The following is a 25,369-nucleotide window of genomic DNA, read 5'->3' on the forward strand; positions in this document are numbered from 1 at the left end:
AATATAGGAGGCTAGAAGGCTTAAATTTTTTTTTATCATCACAATCAACTTTTTTTCCTCCCTTTTTTGTGAAAAACAGCATATATATATCAAAAAGCTATAAATTTCAAAGTACAACATAACAATTAATTGTAGAACAGATTTCAGAGTTTGATATGGTTACAATTCCATAATTTTAGCTTTTGACTTCTAGCTGCTCTAAAATACTGGAGACTAAAAGAGTTATCAGTGTAATGATTCAGCATTCATATTCATTTGTTAAATCCTATCTTCTCTGTATAACTCCACCATCACCTTTGAACTTTCCATCCCTCTGTTTAGGGGTGTCTGGGCTATGGCCATTCTAAACTTTTCATATTGGAAGGGTTTGTCACTAATATGGGGTAGGGAGATGGAACTATCTGATGTTCTGGAGAGAGTGGGCTAGGTTTTAGGACTTAGCTGGCTCAGGAACCCATCTGGAGGCTGTAGGTTTCTGGAAAGTTACTCTAGTGCCTGGAACCCTTGTGGAATCTTATAAATTGTCCTAGATGTTCTTTAGGATGGCCTGGAATGGTCATAGTCGGGGCAGGTTACGATAGGCAGGTTATGATAGGTAGCAAGGTCTACCTGAAGCTTGCGTAAGAGCAACCTCCAGAGTAGTCTCTTGACTATTTGAACTCTTTATGCCACTTTATTAGTTACACTTCTTTTCCCCCGTTGAAATTTTCTTAATAATGGGTTTGACAGACTGTCTCTATTAGACACAAGAAACAATTCTAAACAGTTGGTGGATAAAATCAACACAGGTCAAATGCTATTAAATGGAATTTCATGAGCTATATGAAATTCCCTGCTATACTGGAATTTCTGTCATATGTTTACTTACAAAACATTATCTTTGTTGGTTTCGTTTTGCTTTGGTGATAAAGTGAAGGAACAGGACAGGGGTTTAGAGCTGTGAAAGCTTCAGGGAGCTCTTCACAGAAATCCAAAATAAAGATTTTAATTCTTATAACAAATGCCAAGACCAGCTGCTACAGCACCAACCACATGTTAAGGGCTTCTCACTATTATTTCACTTAAAACAATCCTTACTGGTTATGAAGTAGGTCTTATTATCCCCATTTAGTGAACCCAGGCTCATGGTACCTAAGCAACTGGTTGTCATGGGAACCCAGGCTCAGTGCACCTAAGCAACTGGTGTCATTAAGCACACGGTTAGGAAGCAACAGTACCAGGTCTCATCAGTGAGACTCTGGAAGGTCTCATCAATGCCAAAGTCCACTCTTTAACCATATTGCTACTTCCCCTCTCACAGAACCCCCTCTCAAAGAGGTCCGTTTACAGAATAAATATAATCCTCATTTTTCAGGAAGTTAAATACAGAACTGCCATATGAACTGGCATTCCCCTTACTGGGTATATACTGAGAAGAACTGAAAGCAGGGATGTGAACAGACGTTTGCACAACGATGTTTATAGTGGCATTATTCACAACGGCCAAAAGATGGAAACGGTCCAAGTGTTACTAAACCAAAGAGTGGATAAACAACTGTGGTATGGACATCCAATGAATACTCTGCAGCTATGAGAAGGAAAGAAGTCCTGAAGCAAACAACGGCGTGGATGAGTTCATTATGTCAAGTGACATAAGCCATACAGAAAAGGACGAATATTGTATGGTCTCACTAATATGAACTAATTATAATAAGCAAACTCTGAAAGTTAAAATCTAGAATATAGGTTACCAGAATATAGAATAAGGGTAGAGAAGGGGCAGATGATGCTTAAGGAGTAAAGAATATCTAATAAGGTTGACTGTAAATGTTTGGAAACGGATAGAGGAGATGGTAGCACAATGCTTTAAGTGTAATTAACAATGCTGAGTCTGAGAATGGGTGAAAGGGGAAGTCTAGGGTCGTAATGTCACTAGAAGGAAAGCAGAGGATAAACGTGGGGCTACATAACAGTGAAACCTATTGTGGATGATGATGGTGATTAATGGTACAAATATAGGAAAGTTCTTACATAAACTAGAACAAACGTATGTCACTATTACAAGGTGTTAGTAATAGGGTAGTATATGGGGAAAATGCAATTAATGCAAGCTAAAGACTATAGTTAACAGTACCAATGTAATATTCTTTCATCAACTGTAACTATACCAAACCCAAGCCATCAATAACAGGGGGATATAAAGGATATGGGATTGTTTTTTCCTGGAGAAATGAGAATGTTTTCAAATTTACTGTCGTAGTAAATGTATAATTAAGTGAATATACCAAGAGCTATTGCTTGTATGCTTTGGATGGACTGTATGGTACATGAACAAAACTATTTTATATATATATATATATATATCCCTACCTCTGACTGATCCCCAAGAGCTGGCTCTAATACTCTGTAGTTCTCCCTCAGCTGCCTTCCTGCCTTTCACCTACTTTATCTGATTGTCTTTCAGCACCTGGCCCTTAGAGAAGGGATTGCACCGAGGCCCTGAAGGCAGAGAGAGGCCTAATAATAACAGCAGACACTTACTGATGTAATTACCATCTGAAGCAAACCCATCGCCCAGCCTTTCAGATGCATTCCTTCATTTGATATTGGCAAGGGTCTTATTGGCTAAGTACTCCTACTGTTAAATGCTTTTAAAGGAAACTGAGGTTAACTGTTGTTCATATTTAAGCTTGCTAATATATGGACTTAATGTTCAGCTCTCCATGGAGCAATAAAAGCTAATTTGATTCAGCTCTAGTTTTACAAATAGGGAGAGCCTCACTTTGAGAGAGCTCGGTAATTTTGTGAGGGTCGTGGAAAGGAAACAGTTGAAAGTGATGGCATCCCCAGGGTCCAGTCCAGTGCCTAGTTTACTACAGACCTTCAAAAACTATTGGTTGAATACATGAATCTAAGTAAATATGTGGATGCATACAATCGTGCCTCACACTCCAACCTCAGGGGCTTCACCCAGCGCTCGCCCACTGTCACCTCTCACGGCTCCTACTTGTGCTTCTACTTAGCCCTCCTTGCCATGCCCCCTCACCCAGAATGCAAACATGCTCCCAGCAGATCACATAGACTCAGAGCTTAACTTTCAGTTAAACAGACTGCCAGCCTCCCTACCAGGCATGAGGAACCCTTTGGGCCACAGAAAGATACACACCCCAGAACTTTCCTAAACCAAGAATTTACTGAAGGAACAAACCCTGACTGAAGATACTGCTTCAAAAACAAAGCTCTAGGTTGGAGGGAACTGCCTGAAAATGTAGAGCTGTGTTCCAGTAGCCATGTTTCTTGATGATGATTGTATAATGATATAGTTTTCACAGTGTGACTGTGTGATTGTGAAAACCTTGTGTCTGATTCTCCTTTTATCTACCTTGTCAACAGATGAGTAGAATACATAGCATAAAAATAAATAATAGGGGGAACAAATGTTAAAATAAATTTAGTTTGAAATGCTAGTGATCAATGAAAGCGAGGGGTAAGAGGTATAGTTTGTATAACCTTTTTTTTCGGTTTTCTTTTATTTCTTTTTCTGTTGACTTTTTATTTCTTTTTCTGAATTAATGCAAATGTTCTAAGAAATGATGAGTATGCAACTAAGTGATGATATTGTGAATTACTGATTATATATGTTTTATTTGGTTTGTTAATTTTTTAATTAATAAATAAATTTTAAAAAAACAAAAAAAAACAAAGCTCTAGGTGAAAATGACGTTTGTTAAAATTGGCACCACCCATAGCTCAACCCAAATGCTGAGGAGTCAGGAATCAAAAGTTCTACTGCTCAAAAGAATTGTCTAAAACTGAGAGTGATGATGATTGTACAACTAAGTGAGGACACTGTGAAACATGGATTGTTTATTTTGGACATTATCCACGGTGCCCAATGGATGGAGGTGGCTGAAGGGTATAATAACTGAGAAGCAGAAAGGTGAGCTGTGGTATATACAGACGATGGAATATTGTATAGCTACAGAAAGGAACGAAGTTGTAATGTTGTGCAAAATAAGCCAGGAAAAAAAGGACTCTTTTAGAAAATATTTACATGAAAATTTGGGTCTAGACAGTAAGCTTTTATAGTAGTCACATTTATTCCTGAGCTTTAAGTGTTATTTCTAGATTCTGAGATGCTGTGTCATTTATGTATTACTTGGTATTTCCTTGGAACTTTGGGTACCTGTGTGATATCTAAGACTCCGAGGTGGGAGTTCTGCAGCTCTGAAAGTCAGCACTGCTACCTACAGCTGTTACACCAAAAAAAGAGATCAGGCTTTAATTAGCGATAAGAACAGAGTGCATCTGGTTGGCATTGAGGTAAATCAGAATACAGCGTTTAAAGATATTTTAAAACTTTACCTACTGCATGAGACCAAGAGAAAAGAGCTTTATTTTGTCCAAAACCTAAAGTTTCTGTAGCACACATCTAACTCAACCTGTCTGGACAGTTCATTTAAACACCCCAAATCCATGAAGCCCAGAATGGGAACGAGGACTTGTAACTCTGTATAGCTTAATTTAATTTCCAGACACATCCCAGAGTATGGTGGGCAGATAATTTAAAAGCATTTAAAAAAAAAAAAAGTACTAGAAAAGTACCTTGAGGAACTGGAGAAGAAATATGGAACTATTCAACTTTCCCACCTGGGAACCCCCTGATACTCTCTCAAACACTAAGGAGTCCCAAGTCAATAAACCAAACCCTTGATCTTGAGGCTTGTTCTTATGAAACTTATTTCTGTAGCAGAGAAGCTAAGTCTACCTATAATTATGCCTAAGAGTTACTTCCAAAGAACCTCTTTTGTTGCTCAGATGTGGCCTCTCTCTGTAAGCCAACTCTGCAAATAAACTCATTACCGTCCTGTCCCCGCTACCCCCACATTGGACATGACTCCCAGGGATGTAAGTCTCCCTGGAAACACAGGACATGACTTCCAAGAATGAGCCTGGCCTTGACAGTGTGTGATCAACAAGGCCTAAAGTGAGAAAAGAAATATAACAAGATCAGTGGCTAAGAAAGTTCAAATAGAATTGAGAGGCTATCCTGGAGACTACTGTTATATAAACCTTAGGTAGACATTGCTAACTGCCATGGTTTGCCAAACCCCAACCATTCCTGTTAACCCTAAATAACATCAAGGGCTCTATCTGAGATCCTACAAAAGCAGCACGCACTAAGATTACTTTTCTGAAACCTAGAGCCTCCAGATGGTTCCTAGGCCAGATAAGTCCTGAAGTCCAGAGGCCCCAGTCTCTCTATGAACATCAACCAGTTCCATCCCCTCATCCCATATCGCTGACACCCTTTTACAACATAAAAAAAGTTAGAATGGGCATAACCCAAATATCTCTGAAGATTGGGAGAAGGATCAAAGGAGAAGGAGAAGTTAGGATTTAACAAACGAGTATGACTGCTGAGTCATTATACTGATAGTTCTTTTTAGTCTCCAGAGTTTTGGAGCAGCTAGAAGGAAAAACATGAAATTGTGGAACTATGGCCTATGCCAAACCTTGAAGTCTGTTCTGTGGATGTTGAAGTGTACTTTGAAATTTATTGCTTTTCTGTATATATGTTCTATTTCATGATTTAAAAATGTTAAAAAAAAAAAAAGTTCTACTGCTCAAAGCAAAGCACAGAGAAGACTGGGTGGTAACTGGCCCAGCCCAGCTGCCTGGCTAGAGCCACACACTAAAGTCCTTACAAATTTAGCATTGGCCATCTGGCCTCTTCAAAATGGAGAAAATAGGAGACCAATTCAAGGTTTGATCTGAGAACATCTTCAGGAGCCTAAAGCAAAGAAAGGTGGATGGAACTTCATCTAAACACTCTGTGATCAATAAACCACTATTGTCAATAATTAGCTGTTAAGCCGCATGACGTGTTCGTACTTTGTGCCTCCATATGTGGTGACTGGACACACAGACGTCATTCTCTAATTTGAAAGCACAGCGAATGGTCTTTTGATATCACTTTTCAAAGAAATTTCATTTAAAACAGTGAATTAAACAATTATTCAAAGGTGAGGAAAACAAATGTCATCTCACGGAATTCCTCCTAGATAAAAGGAAGATAAAATGTATGATGATACATTAATCCATACTGGCGAAAATTTAATTAGAACTACTAGAAACAAAAATAGCTGCCAGGCACAGTGAGTTCCTATTATGTGCCCAGTACTTCCATCTGACCCTTGTGAGAATTCTGTGAGATCAGCATTTCTGAGAAATGAGGCTCAGCTGCCTTGTAGGAAGCAACAGAACTAGAATGTGGAACCTAGCCTATGTGGCCTCAAAGCCCAGTAACAGAGCTCCTTAAAAGTGCCTCAAACAGGCCGAGGTCAGAAAAGCATTTCTTAAGTTCATTTGTTTAAGCTCCAGAGGCACTTTCGCTGAAATAGAATGTCAACCAGTCCTCTAAAGGTTTTAAAAAAAAAAGCTAACATTTCTCCTCCCTGCTGAATATACACTCTATAGGGCAACTTTTCTCAAATACAGCAAGTCCCTTACCCTTAGTTAGAAGCTTTGGCTACAAATTAAAAAAATCACCTGGAGGGTTTTTAAACCGTATCAAAGCCTGGACCGAATGACAAGAGAACCTTTGAGGTAGTGGCCTGAAAATCTGCATTTTTAAATGCTCCCAAACCACTAATCCACACTATTAAGAGGCATCACTCGGACCTTTTTGACCAAAGGGGGAAGAGTGAAATGAGACAAAGTGTCAATGGCTGCAAGATTCCAAACAGAGTTGAGAGGTTATCCTGGAGGTTATTCTTACGCATTAAGTAGATATCATTGTTATTCAAGATGTAATGGAGAGGCTGGAGGGAACTGCCTGAAAATGTAGAGAGCTGTGTTCCAGTAGCCATGTTTCTTGAGGATGATATAGCTGTCACAATGTGACCGTGTGATTGCGAAAACCTTGTGACTGATGCTCCTTTTATCTACCTTGTCAAGAAACGAGTAGAACATATGGAAGAATAAAAATAAATAATAGAGGGAACAAATCTTAAAATAAATTTAGTTTGAAATGTTAGTGATAAATGAAAGTGAGGGGTAAGGGGTATGGTATGTATAATCTTTTTTTTTTCTGTTATTGTTTTACTTCTTTTTCTGTTATCTTTTTAATTTCTTTTTCTGAATTGATGCAAATGTTCTAAGAAATGATGAATATGCAAAAAAAAAAAAAAAAAGCTTGCTCTTGTGCTTGAAATAAGTATCTTTCTACCAAAAAAAAAAAAAAAAAAAAAAGAGGCATCACTCGGGGCAAGTAACCCTCCCTCCCTAATGAGCTTCCTAAGCATCTCAAGGACATCTTGCGTGCAGAGGCCTCAAGTTCAATTGCTCATTCGGATCACCTAATACCTTATAAAAATTCTGATGATCACACACAATGCCCCAAATTCTTCAGAGACTGCCTGGAGGCAGAACCCAGGCATCAGTATTTTGTAAAGCTCTCCAGGTGGCTCGAATGTGCAGCCAAGGAGGAGCACCATGGCCTTAGCAGCTGGCTATCTGCACGAGATCCCAAGCCTTTGTGGAGATGGTGTTATCCACCAGCAGTGCCTTCTTAATAATCAGCCTTTTTCTCAAACTCCCTGCCTTCACACTCAGTATCAGACACCCGAAGTTGTTGCTGAAACCCAGATGTCCTTTCATTTTGTCAGTCACTTCCCTGACTCCTTGCACATTTGCTTGTCCACTTAAGTGAAATATTACATGACTCGTCCCTCTGTCCTTCCCGCTGAATGATTCATCCCATATGCATGTGCAACATTTGTCTTCTCTCATCACTTTCAATTTTACTATCTCCATTTCCTTTTTTCTCTTATTAGCACTTTCAACACAGTAACTTCTTATGGCCCCATGGACAATACGGGACTAATGATGTCCATAAAGTATTTTAAATCTAGGCACAAACACAGCTAAGGAACCAGTGTGGGTGAAACCAAACTGATACCCCAGGATCTCTGCCATTCACTGGAGGCGGGCAGAGTTTACGTCGCTGTTGCTCTGGAGGGTAGCTCTATTTTCTTCTACAAAGGCTCATAACAGATAGTTTCAAAGTAGTGGAGCATTGCGCTGCCTTTACATGCAGCTCCTCCAAAGTGAAGCTCAGAAGGCTATCCAGACTTCCCAAAGCACACTCTTCGATTAACACCAAAATCCTCCTGGTTGAGAATAAAAACCCTTACACATCTCGGTTCTAAACTTTTAAATATGTAGACCTTCTCACAAGGACACAAATGAAAAACAGTCCACGCTGAAAGCAAAACGCTTTTTATCCAACAATATTTAAATACAAAAAAAAAAAAAAGCTGTATTAAGTGTGAAGATATTCTCTCAAAGGGCAAATGAGGGGTTGATTAAAGCTTCCCTAAAACACACACTACTTTGGACTACTAATGAATGGCTGACAAAATTAATCTGCATCTTCACCCCGCAAACCTCCCTCCTCCCACAGACACAGCAGCATCAATAAAAAACCCCAGAGCACGAAGAAAATGCATTTGCTTGATAAAGTACTTCCTGTACCAGGTAAGACTTTGTTCATTACTTGCTTCTTTCACTGCTGTCTCAGATTATTTCTGCAAAACTATCAGTGAAAAAAAACCACAGACAATGAATTCAGGGTCCAAGAAGGAAAACAAAGACCTAATTTTCCTACGAATTATAAGATAAAACGTAGCCATAATTTACTCCAATAATTTTTACAGGAAAGACCAAGATTATTGACTTTTCAAATAAGTTCCCCACTAATGTCCCAAGTTAATTTCAATACTGGTCCTAATACTCAGTATTTGAAAAAGGATTTTAGGATAATATCTAAAAGTTAATTAAAAACAGCATAAGCATTCATGTCAGTCAAACATGACCTCTGCTCTACAACGCATTTAAATGCATGTCACCTTGACCTGTAACACAGCAATGTAAAAAATTTTGGTCAATATAAATCACATGTACACTAATTTATTCTGCAGGTTTCCTGGTATCTGAATCAACATTAGAAATCTAACTAGTATTTGTTATTCTGTTATTGACAAAAGGAAGCATATTTAAATGATAACAAGTACTCATGGGTGTCATTTGGAAGTTAAATTGTTCCCCAAGGACAGCCTCCCTAAATGTCTACTTTTAAAGGTCATTTACCACCAAATTATGAACAACTGTTGCATTTATTAGCACAGGCTCAATAGTTTGGAAGCTGCAGTCATCAGTTTTAGTGACAATGAGATCTAATGGTTCACTCATAATAAACAAGGAAAACAAGCCTTTTCAATAAACTTTTTATCCCTGCACTACGGTCACTTTTTAAAACAAGGACGCAAACTTTCCTTAGGTAGGCATCAGAAGAAAACCCGCCCAACTGCAGGAAGGACGAAGTGCAGTTTAAAATAATCATAGGACAATAGAATATAAGAGCTTGTTTTTTCATGACAGGTTCATCTCAAATAAGACCAAAGGGAGGGCAGTGTAATGGTGGCTCAATGGCAGAATTCTCACCTGCCATACCGGGGACCCAGGTTCAATTCCAGGAGCCTGCCCATGCCAAAAACAACAACAACAAAGGGAGAGAAACACTACCATTTTGTTTACGAATGAAAAGCATAGTTCACTTTTAGAAAGGGGTTAAAACAAACTTTTTTTATCACTGAAAGAAAAGAAAGCCTAGATTCCCTCTTCCAAAACGCAGTCTTGCCATCTATGAGGAAAGCCGGGGCAGAGCTGGGCGAAGCGGCCATGTTTGAAGAGAACTCCCTGCCCTACCCCATCCTCCCAAAAATATATACAGCATGGGTTTTTTATTTTTTTTTATTAATTAAAAAAATCAACAAACAAAACATTAAGATATCATTCCATTCTACATATACAATCAGTAATTCTTAATATCATCACATAGTTGCATATTCATCATTTCTTAGAACATTTGCATCGATTTAGAAAAAGAAATAAAAAGACAACAGAAAAAGAAAGAAAACGATAACAGAGAAAAAAAGATTATACATACCATACCCTTTACCCCTTGTTTTCATTTACCACTAACATTTCAAACTAAATTTAACATTTGTTCCCCCTATTATTTATTTTTATTCCATATGTTCTACTCTTCTGTTGATACAGTAGATAAAAGGAGCATCAGACACAAGGTTTTCACATTCACAGAGTCTCACTGTGAAAGCTATATCATTGCTCAATCCTCATCAAGAAACATGGCTACTGGAACACAGCTCTGCATTTTCAGGCAGTTCCCTCCAGCCTCTCCACTACATCTTGAACAACAAGGTGATATCTACTTAATGCATAAGAATAACCTCCAGGATAACCTTTCGACTCTGTTTGGAATCTCTCAGCCATTGACACTTAGTCTCATTTCACTCTTTCCCCTTTGGTCGAGAAGGTTCTCTCAATTCCTTGATGTTAATTCTCAGCTCATTCTAGGGTTTTTCTCAGTCCCTTGATGCTGAGTCTCAGCTCATTCCGGGATTTCTGTCCCACGTTGCCAGGAAGGTCCACATCCCTGGGAGTCATGTCCCATGCAGAGAGGGGGAGGGTGGTGAGGCTGCTCATCATGTTGGCTGGAGAGAGAGGCCACATCTGAGCAACAAAAGAGGCTCTCTTGGGGGTGACTCTTAGGCCTAAATTTTAAGTAGACTTGACCTATCCTTTGTGGGGTTAAGTTTCATATGAACAAACCCCAAGACCAGGGGCTCAGCCTACAGCTTTGGTTGTCCACACTGCTTGTGAGAATATCAAGAATTCAACTTGGGACTTCTGGAGAAGATGGCGGCTTAGTAAGACGCGCGGGTCTTAGTTCCTCCTCCAGAAAAGCAACTAAAGAAACAGAAACAATACGAAACAGCTCCTGGAGTCACGACAGAGACCAAAAAGACAGCGTACCCCATTCTGGAACAGCTGAACGGGCAGGGAGAATCTGCTGCGGTGAGCTACCCGAGGGGCGCGCGTTTTCCCGGCCGGGGCGGCTGGCGACTGGGGTCCCCTCCACGCACGTGGCTCACCGGCCTGACTGGGAACGTCGGATAGCGGGGCCCTCCCGTCACGCTTGGCGTTTCGGGCCAGCTGGGCAATTAGGACCGGCACTCTCCCAAGCCGCGGCGGCCAGCGACCCCCACCTCCACGCGCGGTTTCCCGGGCCAACTGCGGTGAAGACAGACGAGTGCCACCTACTGGGCAGGAAAAGAAAAACAGAGCCCAGAGATTTCACAGAAAAAGCTTTCAACCAGCTGCGTAACACACCCAGGGAAATCTGATCAAATGCCCAGACACCAGCAGAAAATAATGGATGACGCTCGGAAAATTGAAGATATGGCCCAGTCAAAGGAACAAACCAATAGTTCAAATGAGATACAGGAGCTGAGACAACTAATGCTGAATATACGAACAGAAATGGAAAAATTCTTCAAAAACCAAATCAATAAATTGAGGGAGGACATGAAGAAGACATGGGCTGAACAAAAAGAAGAAATAGAAAATCTGAAAAAACAAATCACAGAACTTATGGGAGTGAAGGACAAAGAAGAAAAAATGGAAAAAACAATGGATACCTACAATGGTAGATCTAAAGAGGCAGAAGCTACAATTAGTGAACTGGAGGATGGAACATCTGAATTCCAAAAAGAAACAGAAACTATAGGGAAAAGAACGGAAAAACTTGAGCAGGGGATCAGGGAACTGAATGACAATATGAAGCGCACAAATATACGTGTTGTGGGTGTCCCAGAAGGAGAAGAGAAGGGAAAAGGAGGAGAAAAACTAATGGAAGAAATTATCACTGAAAATTTCCCAACTCTTATGAAAGACCTAAATTTACAGATCCAAGAAGTGCAGCGCACCCCAAAGAGAATAGACCCAAATAGGTGTTCTCCAAGACACTTACTAGTTAGAATGTCAGAGGTCAAAGAGAAAGAGAGGATCTTGAAAGCAGCAAGAGAAAAACAATCTGTCACATACAAGGGAAACCCAATAAGACTATGTGTAGATTTCTCAGCAGAAACCATGGAAGCTAGAAGACAGTGGGATGATATATTTAAATTACTAAAAGAGAAAAACTGCCAACCAAGACTCCTATATCCAGCAAAATTGTCCTTCAAAAATGAAGGAGAAATTAAAACATTTATAGACAAAAAGTCACTGAGAGAATTTGTGACCAAGAGACCAGCTCTGCAAGAAATACTAAAGGGAGCACTAGAGTCAGATATGAAAAGACAGAAGAGAGAGGTATGGAGTAAAGTGTAGAAAGAAGGAAAATCAGATATGATATATATAATACAAAAGCCAAAATGGTAGAGGAAAATATTATCCAAACAGTAATAATACTAAAAGTTAATGAACTGAATTTCCCAATCAAAAGACATAGAATGGCAGAATGGATTATGACCCAGCAATACCACTGCTAAGTATCTACTCAAGGGACTTAAGGGCAAAGACACAGACGGACATTTGCACACCAGTGTTTATAGCAGCATTATCTACAATTGCAAAGAGATGGAAACAGCCAAAATGTTCATCAACAGACGAGTGGCTAAACAAACTGTGGCGTATACCTACGATGGAATATTATGCAGCTTTAAGACAGACTAAACTTATGAAGCATGTAATAACATGGATGGACCTAGAGAACATTATGCTGAGTGAGTCTAGCCCAAAACTAAAGGACAAATACTGTAAGGTCCCACGGATGTGAACCGACATTTGAGAATCAGCTTGGAATATATCATTGGTAACAGAGACCAGCAGGAGTTAGAAACAGGGTAAGATAATGGGTAATTGGAGCTGAAGGGATACAGACTGTGCAACAGGACTAGATACAAAAACTCAAAAATGGACAGCACAATAATACCTAAGTGTAATGTAACTATGTTGGAGCACTGAATGAAGCTGTACCTGAAATATGGTTTTTTGTTTGTTTGTTTGTGTGTTTGTATCTTTTGTTTTTGTTTTTTTTCTTTTTCCTTTATATATATATATATATATTATTAGTATTATTATTTTAATTCTCTTCTCTATATTAACATTCTATATTTTTTCTGCTGTTTTGCTAGTTCTTTTCCTAAATCGATGCAAATGTACTAAGAAATGATGATCATACATCTATGTGATGATACTAAGAATTACTGAGTGCATTTGTAGAATGGAATGATTTCTAAATGTTGTGTTAATTTCTTTTCTTTTTTTTGATTAATAAAAAAATTTAAAAAAAAAAAAGAATTCAACTTGGGGAAGTTGAATTTCTCCCTGCTCTCACCATTCCCTGAAGGCGGCTTGCAAATACTTTTCCACTCACTGATTAAATCACTCTGGGATTCATCGGGGCATCACTCTGGACAAAACAACAAAATCTCTTGTCCTACCTGAGATTCCAAGTACTTATGACGTTCAATCAAACTGTCTACATAAGTTGTATCAGGAAATGCTCTAGTCAAAATATAAATTTTGTAACAAATAAACATTTTTTGCTTTAGTCTCACACATAAGGTGACATTTTAAAATATTAATTACCATCTATTTTCAGCACCCTGCAATAATGACATTCCTTTGTTCTTCCTCATGCAAAAACATTTTTAAAATTTGCACATTGTACATTTCACTATTATCATACACTCTAGGCATTCCTAGATTATACCATCTCGATCTTTAACATCTATCTTTCTTTCTGATTTCATTTATGCCCCCAGCCCTCCTCCCTCTATCATTCTCACATGCAGCTTCATTCACTGTTTTAACATAATTATATTACAGTTAGGTAGTATTGTGCTTTCCATTTCTGAGTTTTTGTATCCAGTCCTGTTGCACAGTCTATACAGCATGGGGTTTTAAACATGGAATGAAAGGAATATTTCAGTAGAGTCAAAAGAGACTGCAGAGCAGAAGTACAAGCATCAAAGTAAAAGTCCCCACTCGGTCACTTCTTAGCTGTGTGACTTACCTACCAACACCTGGCTCCTCACTTTAATTATGATGGTCACAGCATTAAGGTCCCCATGAGGTTTGTTGTGAGGATTATTTAAGAGACTGCAACCGAGTGCTTATGGTTACGGTTTATGATCATATTATTACTATAGGTAATGTGAAGGCAAATGGAAGAAAAGTTCTTTGGTTTAAGTCATCAGAAAGGGTTTCTCCTACAACACAATAGGTGGAGAAAAAGATGAGATAAAACATCATGCCTCAGACACTTTTCCTAGCCAGTACACAGAGATCTACTACACTCCTATAGGCAGCCGTGCAATGTTCAACAATACCGACAGGACAAAATTTATTCAACAGCCTCCTACGGATGGACACTTGGATCAGGCTTTCACCCAAACTGCCTGTCAAGGACACCGTGTTAAACCCAATGGTTGATTCCCAGTCCTCTCTTTCTTTCCTATCAGAAGCATTAGCCACAGATGGTCACTTCTTCCTCCCAGAAACACTGTCTTCACTTGGCTTCTAGGACACCACTGTCTCCTGGTTTTCCTCCTAACTCCCTGGCCACTCCTCCTGTTGCCTTTGCTGATTCCATTTCATTTCCCAACCTCTAATCTCTGTAGACAGACTGGACAGTTGCAGGGATCTGTCCCCAGATAAAATCCCTGCTTTCCTAAATGATACTCATTCTCCTGAAGATCTCATCCAGCCACATGTCTTTAAATACTATTGATGTGTTGATTCTCAAAATTTTAACTCCAGTGTGGGCTCTTTCCTGAACTCCAGAATCATATATATAATTCCCATATATATATATATATATATAACATCTCCACTTGGATGTCATACGACATTTCAAATTAAGCATGCTCAAAAGTGGGACTTTTGATCTTCCCCTGAGAATCTGCTGTCTACATTCTTCAACCTGTAAATAAATGGTGACAATATCCTTCTCAGGTTAAACACTTTGGAGTCTTCCTTGCTCCTCACTTTTTCTCATATTCCAAACCCAGTCCATCCGTGAATCCAAAATCTATCTAGAAGCCAACCATTTTCCATCAGTCCTGGTCCAAGCCAGTATGGATTTTTCACCTGGGCTACTATGATAGCTTCCGGAGCTGCCTGCCTGTACCCAGCCCTCCTACAGTCTACTCTCCAACCATCTCACCTTGTCCCCTGCCCACCACACTACCTGAAACCTCATCTCCTACTACCGCTCTTCCCTTACTCCATTCCAATTCCAATGGACTCTTTCCTCTTCCTAAAATACATCAGGTACACTCTTACCTCAAGTCCTCTGGATTTGCTGCTCCTTCTGCCAGGACCACTCTCCTCCTAGATAAGCTCATGCCTCACCCCTCATACCCTGCAGGTCTTTGTTCTCCTGAACCTTCCCAGTGAAGATCCTCCAGCACTCCTAGCCCCTATTCTTGTTTATTTTTCCCCATAGTGCTTATCTCTGAGTTACTATATATAATTCATTTATCTTGCTCATACCTCTTCTCCTCCACTGGAATGTAAGCTCCTAGAGGGTAGACTCTTTTGACTGGTTTTTTCACTTTGCATCCCCAGCATGCAGACCGCTACCTGCCACTTACCAGGTGATAAATATCAATAAACATTTGTTAAATAAGCAAATGACTTCTTTTCATTTTCTTTTGATATTGTAAACAAGGCTACAATGAACAACTTCCTATGTATGTCTTTGTGCATGTGTGGATAAAGACCAAAAAGTGGAAAGGTTAGGTTAGAATAAATTTTATTTAGTAAATATTGGCAAACTGACCTCCAAAATAGATCGCCGAACTTACAGTCTTACGTGTTAGAGAAACTTCCCTCCCTTACTCTTTTTCATTTTTGTCTATCAAATAAAAAAAAACACAAAAAAAACTTATTTTGATTTGTCTCTCTTTAATTCCTACTGAGCCTGAGTATCTTTTCATATAGATAAGATACTATATCTTTTTTTTGGCTTTTTTTTTTTTTTTTTAACCTTTGATAAAGGTCAAAAACACCCTTGTCAAAAACACCACTTCCATAACCAGCAGCTACTTCTAAGACAAAATGCAAATATTTTTGCTGGGTATTTACAGTCCCAGTGCAATTGCCCAACCTAACTCTTCAACCTCCAACCCTGCCTCCATCTCTTCCCCTCTTTACCAACAACCCAAGTCTTATTCTTCTCCATGACCTTCCCTTAACCTGAAATGTTTTTCCTCCCTCTCTCAAACTGGAAAATGTGAGAACTAAAACAATTGAGCTGTTACCTAAATCTCCATTCCCAATTCAATGCCTAGGGCAGCGTAGACACATAAAATGATTACAAGGATGAATTTCTCTCCACTTGTCGTATGTAACCTTCACAGAAAGATGAATCTTTGTTATCAAGACAAAGAGAAGTATGCGGGTGTAAGAGAAAAATAAGTTTTGAGTTTTCAAAACAATTTCTAAACTCCCAAACTCAAAGAACTGAGGAAAGACACCTGGTACAATACTCAACTCGCATGCTGTTCTTAAACATAATGCCCACATACATTCCCTAAAAAGGAAGGAATCTAACTTTTTTTTGCAAAAATCGACAAGAAAAGGACAGCAGCATATTTTAAATACTGACCCACTCCCCTCAAAAATAAAAATATCCCTAATCTAATAACCAAAATTTGAGCCAGCAAGCTACATGTGATCTGAGAAGGCTTTTAGACTTTATGGAAAATTATTTGTTCCTCTTATGATTTTTCTGAAAGTTAAAAAGAAAAAAAACTACTTCAAAAAACAAAAACACTGATGTGAACCGACATTAGAGAATAAACTTGGAATATGTCATTGGTAACAGAGACCATCAGGAGATAGAAATAGGGTAAGATAATGGGTAATTGGAGCTGAAGGGATACAGACTGTGCAACAAGACTGGATACAAAAACTCAGAAATGGACAGCACAATACTACCTAACTGTAATGTAATTATGTTAAAACACTGAATGAAGCTGCATCTGAGGTATAGTTTTTTTTTATTATTTTTTTAATCTTTTTAAAAATTTTTTCTATTATCGTTTTATTTCTTTTTCTGTTGTCTTTCTATTTCTTTTTCTAAATCGATGCAAATGTACTAAGAAATGATGAATACGCATCTATGTGATGATATTAAGAATTACTGATTGTATATGTAGAATGGAATGATTTCTAAATGTTGTGTTAATTTGTTTTTAATTAATAAAAAAAAAACCCTCCTACCTCTTAGGGTTTTCCTAAATCATTAATAATAAATCACTTAGTTTTGGAACATAAAGGAAAGTGGTACAAAAAGCTCACGTGAGTGAGACCAAAATTAACCCTCGGTTACTGTGAAGTAACATCTCCTACTGTCTACAAACAATACAGCTTTTAAAACACTGATCCTTCAGTCTTCACAGTTTGTTAGAAAAGCTGTATGCACCTCTTAGTGTTAATAATGCCTCGCCACCTGCTACCAGGCTAATCTAGCTCTATGAAAGGGGAAAAAAGAAGGATTCCTTCAAAATTTAGAGGAAGCTAAAGATGACAAACACAGTCTCTGAGCTAGCACAATGATACCAGAAGTTATGTAGGGAATTCACATGTGTAAAGCACAGCACTTTTTCCTTTCTCCTCGACATTAGCCTTAATGTTGAGAATTTCAACTATTCTACAATATTCATACACAATATCTAGAAATCAAAGGTGTTGAGAGAGACATGGTCCTTGCCTTCGGGGGTTACAGTAACGACTAGTTACTTCTGCATTTACCTGGTTGCCTACTGTCAAAGCACAAACACCCACATATACACCAGTCAGACATCTCTGTTCTTATTCACCTGCTTGTTTTCATAAGACAACTACTGCCCCTCATTCTGCCAGGTGAACTGTTATTACATCCCTGCCCCTGCGTTTCCCTAGAATGCTGATCAATCAATCAAGAGATGTTTGGGAATATTTATTAACCATCTGAAAGTCTCTTTATCTTTCATTTTTACTACATTATCTCTCACATGTGGTAATATTCTTATTTCACCTGCAAGCACTATCATCCCAAAGTTAGATAAATCTGAAATCCCCAGACAGACTTCAGGGTTAGTCCAGCCCTTTTAACTGCTTAGTATACAAACCAGAACATTTCCTTTCTGAAAGGTCTTCCCTCTGCCATGCAAAGTTTTGTGTGCTACAGGTCAACTTTCCAAAGCCTGAATGTGCAAGCATGGAAATGATTTCTGAAGACATAAGATGCTTCCACTAAGAACCTTTAGGCTTCACAGCTAATCAGATTGCCTGGGTCATGTAATGCAATTTTGACTGTTGGACTTCATCAGTAAGTCACCAGACTATTTCAGTTCCGCCTGTGACCTGTGTAACGCTTTTCCTGGGAATCTCCATGAAAGCTAGATTATAGAACTCTTCATGGCAGAAGTCTTGCCTATAATATGCATTCTTCTCACTGTTCGAACTTTGACTCACTATTCTAGATACTGGGTAAAATATCCACCTTTTCTGACTAGCCTTGCTTTATATGAAACATTTTTTATGAGGACATCTTAGTTCCATTTTCTTGTTTATGGATCTGCTTTCCATGTATAAAAGTGTGAGGATGAAATTAGTTTGAATTTAAGTGATTACTGAGTGAAATGATTGCTTCCCTTATATAGGAATGTTTTGATTCACCTTTACTGATTGTATACTGGTATAATAAAACCTCAGGAGGATTATCTGAAATAGTGAAACATACAAAACAATAAATATTATTAAGAAAACTGTTTTATTCACAGAAGAAATACAAATATTTCCTAACCATATTAAACAAAAATGTTCAAGTGAATAAAGAAGTATTTGCAAAGCCCCCTTTGGGGGAATGGTGAGAAAGGGGGAAAATTCAACTTCCCCATGTCGAGAATTCCTGATATTCTCGCAAGCAGTGGACAACCAAATCAATAGGTCGAGCCCTCAGTCTTGGGGTTTGTTCATATGAAACATCCCCAGCAAAGGATAGGCTAAACCTACTTAAAATTAGGACTAAGAGTCACCCCCAAAGAACCTCTTTTGTTGCTCAGATGTGGCCTCTCAGCCAACACGGCACTCCCCTCCCCCACTCCACATGGGGCATGACTCCCAGGGGTGTGGACCTTCCTGGCAACGTGGCACAGAAATCCTAGAATGAGCTGGGACGCAACATCAAGGGATTGAGAAAGTCTTCTCCATCTAAAGGGGGGAAGAGAGAAATGAGACAAAATAAAGTGCCAGTGGCTGAGAGATTTCAAACAGTCAAGAGGTTATCCTGGAGGTTATTCTTATGCATATACATATATTCCCTTTTTAGTTTAAGGTGTATTAGAGTGGCTAGAGGGAAGTGCCTGAACTGTAGAGCTGTGTTCCAGTAGCCATGTTGCTTGAAGATGATTGTATATTGATATAGCTTTCGCAATATGACTGAGTGATTGTGAAAACCTTGTGTTTGATGCTCCTTTTATCTATGGTATGGACAAATGAGTAAAACATATGGATTAAAAATAAATAAATAACAGGGGGAACAAAGGTTAAAATAAATTGAGTAGACTGAAATGCCAGCAATCAATGAACGCGAGTGGTAAGGGGTAGAGAAAAAATACTAGGAACAAAGGTTATAATATATCAGGTAGATGGAAATACTAGTGGTCAATGAGAGGAAGGGGTAAGGGGTATGGTATATACGAATTTTTTCTTTGTTTTAACTTCTTTTTCTGGAGTGTTACAAATGTTCTAAGAAATGATCATGGTGATGACTATTCTACTACATGATGATATCGTGAGCCACTGATCGTACACCACGTATGGACTATTTGTATGTTAAGAATGTTCATGTTTTTATGTTGTTTGGGATTGTCAATTAAAAAAAAAAAGTACTAAGAGAAAAAAAAATGTTCAACCTCACTCCTAATTCAAGAACCACACATGTAGATTAAATGCAGATTAAAATGTAGGTTATACAGAGACCTCATTGTTTACCTATCAGATGGGCAAAAATCCAAAAGGTTGACAACACATTCAATTGGCAAGCTTGTAAGAAAGCATGCAATTGCTTAAACTGCTATGGGAACACAAAACAGCACAGCCTCCTTGGAGAAAAATTTGATAATATTTAGCAAAATTAAATATGCATTTACCTTTTAATCCAGTAACACTGACAGGAATCTATTCCAAAGATTCACTGAGAAAAAGGCACACGCACAAGGTTGACGATGATAGCCAAACAACACAGCTATAAAAAGGATGTGGCATCTTGGTGTCCTCATATAAGCCCCTGTGGCGTCATCCCCAGGATAAATTATTAAGTAAAAAAAAAGAAAGTATGTTTAGTATACTACCATGCATCTAAGAAAAGGAGGGAAAACACAAACATATTTGTATCTGTTTATAATTTTTTAAAATGGAAGGAAAATTATAACTTTTTAAAAAGTATTAATCAAGAGGGAGAGAAGGAAGTATAGGCTGAGAAGGACATGACTAGAAGTTAGATTTCAAAGAATAAACCACATGCTATGTATTTGATTTTGGAAATTGTGTATATATTTTAAACAAGTATAGAACAGAATTAATTTTTAAAAATCCCTAGAAATAAAAAAAAAATGAAATGATGTTGGTGCTATAAACAGGGAAGAACCAATCTGGGTGATTTTAAAACAGAATCATTTGATTGTACATTTCTAGTGGGGATGTACATCTAAGAACAAAAGAACTGTTTTTTAAAAAAAAAGTTTTAAACTGTATTCACTAATCATGTTGTGGTTGGCAGTACTGGTGTTATAATTAAGATACATTTATGTGTATAATGTGGGACAAAGCAACTTATTATATGATGTTGTAATCCTAACATTCTCAGCACCAAAGAACCAAGATTCTCAGCTCAGGAGGAGGAAGACACAGTTAAATACAGAAGAGATCAAGAAAAAAAAATCCTGACGTATTGAATTCATCATCTTACATGAAAAAAAAAAACTCCTAGCTTTGATTACTGAAAAGATCTAGAAACCTTCACAACCCAGTGGCAACGTACACACGCTATGCCCAGACTATGGTTTCTAAATATCATTTCCAACCAAACGGAATCAGATATCCTTGGAGAAATGGTTAATTCAAGATCTAGGAAAGGACATGTAAAAATGTACCTGGAATATTTTGCTATTCCTAAAAAACACACAAGTTAACAAAAAGATTACTAAGATTGCACAAGGGATGCAAGACTCAATTTCAGAAGGCAAGACCCCGAAGTGGCCAAAGATGGGACAGTATATAAGAATGATAAATGCAATGGACTGAAATACATCAAATATGCTTACACCATTAAACCATAATGATTTTTTTTATTAAAAAAAAGCCTCTTTAAACATCGTTCTTTGTGATCATCTTTGGAGGGAACCAACTCACCATTTTGAAAAATAAAAAACATAAGAAAGAAACAGTGTTTATTCTGCCTTTCCCATAAATAAACTATACCTCTGAGTAGGTAGTTTATGAGATTTCTCTTTATAGCTGTATCCCAGCCAATAAATGATGTAGAAAAAAATGTTAACATCAGAATTTCCCCATTTAGTAAATTCCTAATGAATTAATGGGTTTAGGCAATATTCTTCGGTGGCTGCTGATATCACAAAAAGAAAGGCAAGGAGACATGTTATACATACACATATCTACGAAGTAGTTTTGCCAAAAAAATAAATAAAATCTGAAAATGATCTTTTTACAAGAAATTCAGGGAACCAAAAAATGTGTTTAATGCCACAAGGGAGAAGGCAACCAGCAAAATCCAGCATGGGAAACTCTGTAGGGTAACTGTCACAGTTTATACAACAAAACCATTGTAAACAGAAAATAAAAGTGAGGTGAAAAGCAGACTGCGGAACAATTCTGTATACATACAATCGAAGGCTGTGCCGTACAAACAGGAGCAAAGTCATGAGGCACAAAACAATGTAAATGACCCTGTGGGACATCTGGTGAGGCAAAATAAGCCAGAAATAAAAGAACAATTATGGTATGGTCTCCTTTAGAAAACAGGGGCCTGGATTATAAGCTTTTATAGAAGACATATCTAGTCTGGAGTGGTAATTATTATTTCTGGATTCTGAGAGGCTGTTTTATGTGTGTGTGTGTACATATATTTATACCAGATATATATATATAACCTGATATTTAGAGATAAGAACAAAGGCGATCAGGTCAGGGTTAAAGTAATTCAGAACACAGGGGTAATAAATGAAGACACTGTCTATATTTTAGAACCACACATAGTCTTTGAGACCAAAGGAAGAAAAGTTTATTTGGTCTGGAATTTTAATTTTCTGTAGGGCATAATCTAACTCAACCTGTCTGTAGAGCTCATCGAACAACTGAAACACAGGGAGCCCAGAATAAGAAAGAGGTCCTTCAATCCTGTACAGCTTAATGTTATGCCTGGATATATCCTAGAGTACATGAAGCAGATAATCAAAAAGTATTGGCAAAGTCCCTTGTGGGATAGGAGAAAATATACGGAAATATTAAATTTTACCATCAGGGAATCCCCTGACACTGGGTCAAACATTAGGGACACCCAAATCAATAGGCCAAGCCCTTGATCTTAAGGCTTGCTCTTGTGAAGTTTAGCTTACCTATAGGCATCCTAAGAGTTCCTGGAGGACCTCCTTTATTTCTCAGATGTAACCTCATTCTCTCTAAGCCCAACTCTGCAAGTGCAGTCATTGCCCTCCCCACTATGTGGGACATGACATCCATGAGTAAAAGTCTCCCTGGCAGCATGGGAGATGACTTCCAGGGATGAGTCTGGACCTGCTACCATGGGACCAACAATTTCATCCTGACCAAAAGGGAGAAAAGAAATGTAACAAAGTATCAGTGGCAGAGAGCGTTCAAACAGAGTCTAGAGGCTACTTTGGAGGTTGCTCTTACACAAGCTTCAGCTAGAGATTGCTACCTATCATAACCTGCCAAACCCCAACCAGGACCTTTCTAGTCAATCCTAAAGAACACCTGAGGAAATATATAATATTCCACAAGGGTTCCACGCACTTGAGTAACCTACAACCTCCAGATGGGTCCCTAGACCAGATAAGTCCTGAAGCCTAGAGGGTCCAGCCTCTCCAGAACATCAGATAGTTTCACCTCCCTATCCCATATTACTGACAGCCCCTTCCACATGAAAAAGTGAGAATGGTCATTGCCCAAACACCCAGGATGAAAGGTGATGGTGGAGTTATACAGAGAAGAAAGGATTTAACAAATGAATATGACTGCTGAATCATTAAATTGATATCTCTTTTAGTTTCCTGTATCTTAGAGTAGCAAGAAGTAAAAACCTGAAATTGTGGAATTTGTAACCATGTCAAACTCTGGAATATGTTCTACAACTAACTGCGGTGCTATGCTTTGAAATGTATTGTTTTTTGTATATATATTATATAAAAAAAGTCAATTGTGTTCATAAAAAAATATTTATTGCATTTAGCCTTCTATATTATGCAACAGCTAAAAGGAAAAATCTGAGATGATGGTATGGTAGCCCAAGACAAACTCTGGAATCTGTCCTGTAACTACTTGTTGAAGAGTGGTTTGAAACCTATTGCTTTTTTCTTTCTTTGCTTTGTATATATGTCATATTATACAATAAAAAAGTTTAGAAAAAAAAGGTGAGGTGAAAAGAGAATCTACAGATTAAGAAAACATATTAAGCAATCACGTTATATGGACCTGGTTATAATCCCATTTCAAGCAAACCATATTACCAAAAAAAAAAAAAAAAAACCCACAAAATGCAAGAAGCAATTAAGGAAATGTAATAATGTTTACTTAAAATATTATAAAAATAATGATATTTTAGTTACATTTTAAAAGGGAAATCTCAAGTCTTTTCAATGTACAAACAGAAATACTTAAAAATGTCTGAGATATGCTTCAAATTAAAATGGGGAAGGAGTTTACAGGGAGTAATGGTTAAGGGAGAACAAAACTGGCTGTGAATTTACAAGCTTGAAAATTGAGTAATGGGGTCATTATTCTCTCTATTGAGGTATAAATTGAAATTTTACACACACACACAAATAGTTAATTTTAAAAGGTAGAGGGAGCAAGACAACAATTGAAAAATAGCATACCATAGGCATGTATAAACAGAATAGCAGGATACCCTACTTACAAATTCAATGATTATTATGAAAACTAGCATAACAGCGCAAGGAATGAGCCTGATGGCACCTTTATTTTGGAGGAGTGAGGTGGAGGATGAAAGGGAATGGAGGAGACAGGATGTGTATGTATCTATAAGACCTCTATGATACATTCTAATCATTTATCTAAAAAGATTGTTTCAAATTAAATAAAAGTAGCTGCTATGTATCATGAAGGGGTAATAAGTCTCACAAATATAAAATGGCTATCATAATTCCTGCCAATCCTTGTTAATTCTAAGGAAATAATGTACGTTGCGGTTATGTCAAAAGCAATAACTGAGCACTGGGTGACACTAACACACTACTGCTCATTGTGTGACAATATTTACATTTTGGTTATGTAAAAAAAATCTTTATCTGTCAGATATTCATACTGAAATAGTTACAGATGAATTTTATCTTGAATCTGCTTTAAAATACTCCAGGGAAAAAAAAAGAGATGGGGAGAGGGTGGGGGTGGCAAATGAAGTAAGAATTGTAAAATAATGGAGGTGAGTGATGGGCAAATGCTAGTTCATGGGTAGGCAATGGTGGCTCAGCGGCAGAGTTCTTGCCTGCCATGCTGGAGACCCGGGTTCATTTCCTGGTACCTGCCCATGTTGAAAAAAAAAAAAAAGAAGAAGTAAAATAATAGTTCATTATACCATATATTTATTACATATATTTTAATTTAGAACAAAAAGTTTTAAAAGGATTCCTGCATATATCACAGTATTAGGATGTAGCTGATCTATGCACTGAATAGCATGATACATTTCTAAGTATGTATCAGACAAATCAATGATGGATCCCAGATCCAGAGAAAATATACATTCATAATATACCCAGTCAGTCATAAATATGAAGTTAAATGGACTTGAGAAACTCTCTAATTCAACACAATTTTCTTTACATATCAATAAGTGTACTGGTCTGATAAGACATAGAATCTTTGTCATCTAGGCACATTACTCAGATGGCTAAAAACCTTTTATAGCTTCCCGCTAAGAGTAAACAAATAATCCAAGACAACACTGTCATTTAACAGAGTGAAAACCAAATTCTTGTTTTCCATGAAGATACATTTGATAAGAAAACTATTAAAAATCTTATAAAACTGTAAGATCTTAGCCAATTTTAACCACAACCAATAAAATTTATTTCTGAGAAGACTCCTACAACTTTCTATACCCATCCATTTCGTCCTACACATTCCTGTTTCTCATTCTGCAACAATCAGTTATTTTACTCTAGGGGATAGTAGACTCTTGTTC

General features: G+C 37.9%; 1 protein-coding gene across 7 annotated transcripts in view; it reads right to left on the reverse strand.

Moving 5' to 3' along the window:
• SNX24 (sorting nexin 24) overlaps positions 1-25,369 on the reverse strand; it is a 241,763-nt gene that overhangs the window by 208,957 nt on the left and 7,437 nt on the right. Inside the window, exon 1 of one of the 7 annotated variants that reach the window (XM_077138817.1) lies at positions 1,078-7,133. The exons of the other annotated variants lie outside the window; for them this stretch is intronic. The gene's annotated coding sequence lies outside the window, so the exon portion shown is untranslated. Of the gene's footprint in view, positions 1-1,077; positions 7,134-25,369 lie in introns of those variants that run through there. 7 annotated transcript variants of the gene reach the window in all.

Source organism: Tamandua tetradactyla, chromosome 21 (assembly GCF_023851605.1).
Source record: "Tamandua tetradactyla isolate mTamTet1 chromosome 21, mTamTet1.pri, whole genome shotgun sequence".
In the NCBI taxonomy this organism is placed as follows: domain Eukaryota; kingdom Metazoa; phylum Chordata; class Mammalia; order Pilosa; family Myrmecophagidae; genus Tamandua; species Tamandua tetradactyla.